Genomic DNA, 6955 nt, shown 5'->3' on the forward strand with positions numbered 1-6955 from the left:
CTTCCAGGGAGGCAACAGCTCTTCCCACTTTGTATTGGCTGTGAATTGCTCAGTATCTCTTTCAGTCCTGTGTCCAAGTCATTTATGGAGAGGTTGAGCAGCACAGGGCCGAGGATGGAGCCCTGCAGAACCCCACTAGTGACCAGTGCCAGCCCGATTCTACCCTAGTCACTGTCACCCCTTGTGCCCGACCCATGAGCCCATTGTCACCCATCACAAGGCGTTTATCCAGCTGGGGCCGGACAGTTTGTCCTGAAGGATCCTGGGAGAGATAGTCTGGAAAGCTTTGCTGGAATCCTAAAAGATTCCATCAACTGGCTTCCCTTGATGAATCAGGAGGGTCCCCTTGTCTTAAAAGGAAATTGACAAGCTATTATTTAAACAGAAAACTAACTTTATTTACAGAACTATAGTTGGCTTGCCAGTCATAATCCTTAGGACAAAGTGGTATCCAGGCTCAATGACACCTGTATGACCCTTCAGATATAAAGTACTGACCAAGTCTGGGGCTGTGGTTGGATCCAGCCACACCCAGAGTCCTGTCTGAGAAGAACCTTAGGAAGTCAGGGAGTCCTTTCTGCACCTTGTGAATCAGCGGGAGGGTATCTCTGATCAGTCGTGCCTGAATGTCCCACTCTGGGCACAACAGGCCCCCAGCTCAGTGGTGCCAGCACCACAGATTGCGTAGGGACTGTCCCAGTGTTCACTGCTCCTTCAGAGTCCTCAGGATCAAGGTGATCTGAGCTGCCAGGCAACAGATGAATTCACACTCATCTTTCTCCAAGGCCTGAAGCTCTGTGACCAAAACAGCTGAGATGAGTTCCCGTGTTTGCAGAGAGCTCCCCACTCCCCCAACCCTCACTCCCCACTCACCGCTGAAAACCAGAGCAGGCAGCTCCTTGCTTTGGTCCTTGAGATGCCATGCGATGGACCCTGGGCATAGAGCTTTGTCAGGCTTTGCTGCTCCCCAGCATGCTCCCAGCAACCAGGGACCACCAGTAGCCTGGATGTGGCACTGGGCAAGGGCTGGGGGGGACAGGGACTGGCCAAAGTGGGACCCTGGGCTGGGGCTCACCGATGAACCTGATGGTCCTGTTATGCACGCATTCCTGAGGGTCCCTCAGGTACTGCAGGCTCTGATAAAGGTATTGATGCTGTCCTTCTCCATCTGGAGAGACCATAAAGGTGTGGACATTGTCACAGATCCTCCAGGTGGCTGGAGCAGCCCCTCCTGCCAGCACCTCCTTTACCAAGAGCCCTCCTCCCTCCCGCTGGGTGCAGAGAGGGGAGATGGGCCTAGAGAAGAGCCCCTGGGGCTCTGTTCTGGAGCCAGGGACAGAGGTGCATCTCCAGGCTGTGGGCTGTCCTCCCCAGGCCCAGCTGCACAGCCCATGGCCCAGCACAATCCCTGGGGTGCATCCTCACCAAGTAGTCGCCATCCTCCAGGGCTGCCATGTCTTCACCACAGCTCCTTCCTCTTGAGGAGCTCTGTGATAGCAAGGAGGGCTTTCCTAGAGGCCTGTGGGACGGCAGAAGCTGGGAGATGGCTCTAGGGCCTGAGAAAGGTGACCTGGGGTGACTCTGCCTTTAGAAAACTGGGTCATGCCCCTGCCAAAGCGTCTGGGAAGGGCTCCTCAGTACAGGGTTTGAGGCTCAAATCCCTGGCCTCTAACACCTTTGCGGACACACCTGTCCACGCCTCAGTGGTCCTGGGCTGGTGCCAAGCCCTGCTGGAGTAGGCAGGGGAGGTGGTGGAAATGGCTGTGCCAGCCGGTCTGGCCTTGCTACACTGGTTCTGCAGCGACCCTTCCCAGGGCTGTGCTGGGGGAGCGCTGCCCGATGTGCAGGAGCCCCGGGGGGTGTCAGCCACCGCCCTCTGTGTCAGTGCTCAGCCCTGACATCAGTACCTGGCCCACTGTGGGGACCTTGTCATTCATGTGAAGGATGAGCTGGACCAGGACACTGTGCACGTAGTTCTTCATCCACTTATCCTTCCCCACCACTATCCTCACCAGGCCGCTGAAGGAGCGTATGCAGCGCTCCTGTACCCAGCCTTCCTCCTGGAAGGAACGAGGAGAGCTTCGGAAGCAGCAGCTCCCTGCCCACAGTGAGGAGGGATGTGACAGCAGCTGAGGTGAGGGGCCATGCTCTGGGGTGTATTGGTTTTGCTTGGCCTGGTTTTTGGTAGCAGGGGGGCCACAGAGGTGGCTCCTGTGAGAAGCTCCTGGAAGTTTCCACCATGTCCAGCAGCGCCAATCCCTGATAGCTCTGAAAATGGACATGCTGCTGGCCAAAACTGGGCCAATGAGAGAGGCTGGTAACGCCTCTGTGATGACATATTTAAGAAGAAAATCAAAACAAAGTCACAAGAGATTTTGGATTCTAGAAGAGGAGGAGGTGAGAACATGTGAGGGAAAACAACATGGTGAGACCAAGGTCAGTGAAGAAGGAGGGGGAGGAGGTGCTCCAGGTGCCAAAGGCGAGGTTCCTCTGCAGGCCATGGTGAAGACCATGGGGAAGCAGCTGTGCCCCTGCAGCCCATGGGTCAACAGGGGATGCAGAGATCCACCCACAGCCCATGGGAGAGGTGCTCACACTGGGCTGGGTGGGTGCCTGGAGGAGGCTCTGATGCAGTGGAAGACCCGGTGCAGAGAGAGGGCCCTTGATTCCAGGCTGGAGCAGCCTGTCCTTGGAGGGCTGCACCCCGTGGAAAGAGACCCATGGCGCAGCAGTCTTGGGAGGACTGTGTGCCCGTGGGAGGGACTCACACTGCAGTGGGTGTGGTAGGACTGCTGCTCGTGAGAGTGGACCCACGTCGGAGAGGTTCATGGAGAACTGTCTCCCGTGGGAGGGAGCCCACGGTACCACAGGGAAAGGACTCCTCTCCTGGAGCAGTAGAAGAAAATTGCGGTGATGGACTGACCACAAATCCCCATGCCCAGTCTCCCTGCGCTGTCGGTGGGAAGGAGGGAGGGGCTGGGGGGGAAAAGGTGTTTTTAAGGGCGTATTTTATTTCTCATTATCCTCCTCTGAAGGATATTTCTGTTAGCAATAAATTCACTTTGCAACTTAAGTTGAGCCTGTTTCACCTTGAAGTGTTTTCTCCCGGTCTGTATCTCACTCATGAAGTATTTGTGAATTTTCTTTTTTCCTTTTCCCTCCTCTTCCCAGCTGTGGCAGGAGAGGGTGAGTGAGCAGCTCTTGTGGGTGCCTGGTGCTGGGCCAGTGTCAAACCATGACACGGGGTCAGGTGCCAGAGTGGGAGAAGCAGGCCCAGAATCCATCCCAGGAGAGCCCAGGGGAGCGGAGCTTGCTCCGAGTGCTGCTGTCATAGGCCGGTGCCCCTCTCAGGGCTTGGGCTCCACACTGGCCTCACCTCATCGAAGTAGGACCAGAGCGCCTTCACCATGTCCACGGCAATGGAACTGGCCTCAGTCCTCTCCAAATGCCTCACCACATCCCAGCCAACCATCAGGGCCTTCATCACCAGAGACACGTAGTCCTGCCACAACAGGTTCACCAGGTCTGGCAGGAGGACCTTCATTTTTCTCACCTGCACAAAAGACAGTTTCCATTTTGTGAGAAGGTCCATGCCTGGACCACTCCCCTGGCAGCCACCAGGCCCTGCCAGTCAGGGAGGGTGTTTGGAGCAGTGACCCCATGTCCTGACTCCCAGCCCACGCCAAGCCACTGCCTTGCCCAGGGCCTCAAAGCCTGGCTTCCACGTGTCTGCCCCTGACACCACCCTGCTCACCCTGTCATGTCTCTCCGACAGTGTGATGAGGGCCCTGGGCACCAGGGAGAGCATCTGTGTATCAGTGTTGTTGCCTGAATACATCAGAAACCTGCAGATATTGTACAATGGAGCAAATTCCTCCTCTTGCACATCTTCGGAGGCCAGCACCTGAAAGAAACCCTGCAGTGAGCAACCTTTGCCCCTGGCAAAGCCAGCAGGGCTCCCTTGGCACAGCTCCTGCTTCCCCTCCACAGCTGAGGACAAGGGCACCAAGGCTTTTCCTCTGACTCACAGCCACGCAAGTGAGGCAGGTGTTCTTATCATGGGTCTAGAAAACTCCATTCTTCTGGTCCTGGTGTTGGATGTGCAGCTCCTTTAAGACCTTCTCCACAGTCTGGGGCACTGACAACATCACCTCCCACAATCTGAGGGCATTCCTGCAAGGCAGAGCACTGTCAGCAGGGCCTGGGCCAGTCCTGCAGGATGTGGGGTGCCCAGGGATCCTGCCCAGGCAGGCAGGAGATGGCTGAGGAGCAGCGTGCTGGCTCTGTGCTGGCTCTGCGCTGGCCCAGCCAGCTGTGGCTGTTGCAGGCCTGGATGACCCCCACCAGGGCTGGAAAGCGTGGTGGGATGGAAGGCCCTGCTCCTCGGCGGGGTCCTGCAGCGTTCCTTAGGTTTGGCAGCCAGAGGGTGTCAGGGTCCCTCACCCCACAGGGGCCGTTGGGACCAGTACCTGTCTCCTTGTGGAGCCATCTGCAGCAGCATTGTGACCACCTGCCCAGGGCTCTTGTCAGCCACCAGGAGAAGCAGGGAGTGGAGGCTGTGCTGGACTTGGGTGTCCTTGACCAACCCAATGTGGTAGATGTGGCTTACGATGTTTGGCACCTGGAGGGGGCACAGGTGAGGGTGGTGCTGCTGCTGGAGCCGTGTCCTCAGCTGCTCTTCCCATCCCTCTCCACTATCTCAAGGTGGCTTCAGGTGCCCGAGACATCTGGATTTGGGAGGGAGGCAGGAAGCCAACATGGCGGGACAATCCAGACACAGGCCACTTACATCCATCAGCCACCAGTCAGGGTCTCTCCAGATCACCTCCAACATGCTGAGAGCCACCTGCTGATTGTAGGTAGATGAGTAGTGGAACATTGTAATGCTTGAGAGGATGATGCCTGTCCTCTCAGAAGGTCTGAGGTATTTTCCAAAGGCCTGTGGCAGGAAGGAATCCCCGCTGATTCTGGGCCCCTTTGCTTACACAAATGCTGTGGACAAGAGTCCCAGCAAGGGGAGGGCTCAATACCTCGATAAAGTCCTTGGCACTGGGAGAGTGAAGCAAGGAGGTGATCCCGGCTTCCCAGTGTGCTTGGAGCTGTGCATTACCGTCTGGCAGCGTCACACCTAAAGAGCGGGGAAAGACGGACACGTCAGTGAGACACAGCTGCTGTGCCAGCAAGCCAACCACATCCTGACAGACCTCAGGAACCAGGAACGGCTGGGGAGGAGTTGGTCGTGGGAGGAGGTGGTGGCAGTGGTGTAAAGGGCAACCTGCCTCCAGTGTCTGTACTCAGTGGGGCTGGCCCAGGACGCTCCGAGCCCCTGGAGCTCCGCATGCAGCCCCCAGTTACACCGTGGCTTCAGTACTGCTCAGGGGGAAGGGCTCGTGAGGCTGGAGCGTGGCAGGGCAGGACAAGAGCTCTCCAGGGGCCATGGGGAAGGGGAGCAGTAGGGCTGAGTCCTGCGGGGAGGAGCAGCTCAGCTGCAGGGGACCATCAACAGCCTGGGACAGAGAGCGTGGGGAAGGAACAGAGATGACAGCAGTGCTGAGGTCATGGTGGCACTTGCACCAGGCACAAGGGTCCATCAAAATGCTGGGGAAGACCAGCAGATGTGTCAGGGGATGTCACTGTGCCAGGGGATGCAGCCCAGCACAGCTTCTCTTACGTTTGTGCTGACACTCCCAACAACAGATGAATTTGAGGAGGGTATAGAGAGCATCCAGAGCCACATGATTGGTCTTTTCTTCCTGAAATGACATGAGGATGAGATGTCCAAGCACCTTCCCGAGGACTGGGATCTGGATCTGTCCACAGGCAGCACCTCTGTCCTCATTTTGACCAGCCTGGGGGAGGCAGGCAGAAGAGCAGAACGGCGGAAGGTGGCAGCTGAGGCCAAAGCCCTGACCCACACAGTGTATCCAGGGCTGGATGCAGGTGGGTCAGAACTTGGCAGGGCCCTGCAGGCCCTGTCTCCCAGAGAAGCCACTGGACAGTAGCCCCAGCAGGGAGAGCTCCCTCCATGCTCCTTGGGCGGTCCCGTCCGACACAGGGCTGGGGCAGAGCTGGCTCCTGGCTGAGAAGCCCAGGGGAAATGGAGGAACCAAGGCCCTTCAGCTCAGAGCCTGTGCCCAGGCTGGCCTTGGAGGCACCTCAGAGCTGCAGCTGTACTGGTCACAGGGACGGGGCGATGTTTGAAGGGTGCCTGGTCCTCACCTCCAGAGTGGAACAGCTGACCAGCCAATGGCTCAGGACACAAATCCTCTCCAAGCCCCTCTCCCACACAACTGCTCTCTCAGAGTTGGTGAAGGTGAGCAGCACCTGGGCAGAGGGAGGCTGAGGTGAGCCATGGGAGCAGACACCAGCTCCTGTGGCAGCAGCGTGGCTCTGCTCCTGGGCTGGACTCCCACCATCCTTCAAGGCTTCCTCTCACCTCGAGCTCAGCCTCAGGAGGCTCCTGTGCCTGGGACAAAGGCCCCAGGCCAACCTTGTGGCCAGGCAGGTGCCACCCTCTGCAGCCCCTGTGCTCCAGCTGAGCCTCAGGGCAGGTGGGCACCTGCCCTGCAGTGGACTCTTCCTGCTCAGAACTGGGCTGGGGACCCCCCACCCAGGAGTGGGCACCCCCCCCCGGGTAAGGAACAGCCCCAGGACCCCACTCTTTGCACAGGCCAGACCTCCAAGATGTCCTGCAGCACCTCACCAACTTTGAAGGCAGGAGAGTTGAGCACCACTCTGGATGTCTCTGTGGGGCATGGGGACAGCTCTGTCCTGGGCACACTGGTGCTCCCAAAGGACCTCCAGGCCCCCTTTGCCCTCCTGTCCCCTTGGGACATCCCTGGTGCCCTCCAGCACGCCCCAGAGCCCTGTGTTCAGACACCCCCACGTGCCTCCAGGATGTTCCTGTCAGTGCCCTGCAGAGCCCGACCTCTGTCCCTGACAACATGACATGGGT

The sequence above is a fragment of the Corvus moneduloides genome, unplaced genomic scaffold (assembly GCF_009650955.1).
Source record: "Corvus moneduloides isolate bCorMon1 unplaced genomic scaffold, bCorMon1.pri scaffold_9_arrow_ctg1, whole genome shotgun sequence".
Classification (NCBI taxonomy): domain Eukaryota; kingdom Metazoa; phylum Chordata; class Aves; order Passeriformes; family Corvidae; genus Corvus; species Corvus moneduloides.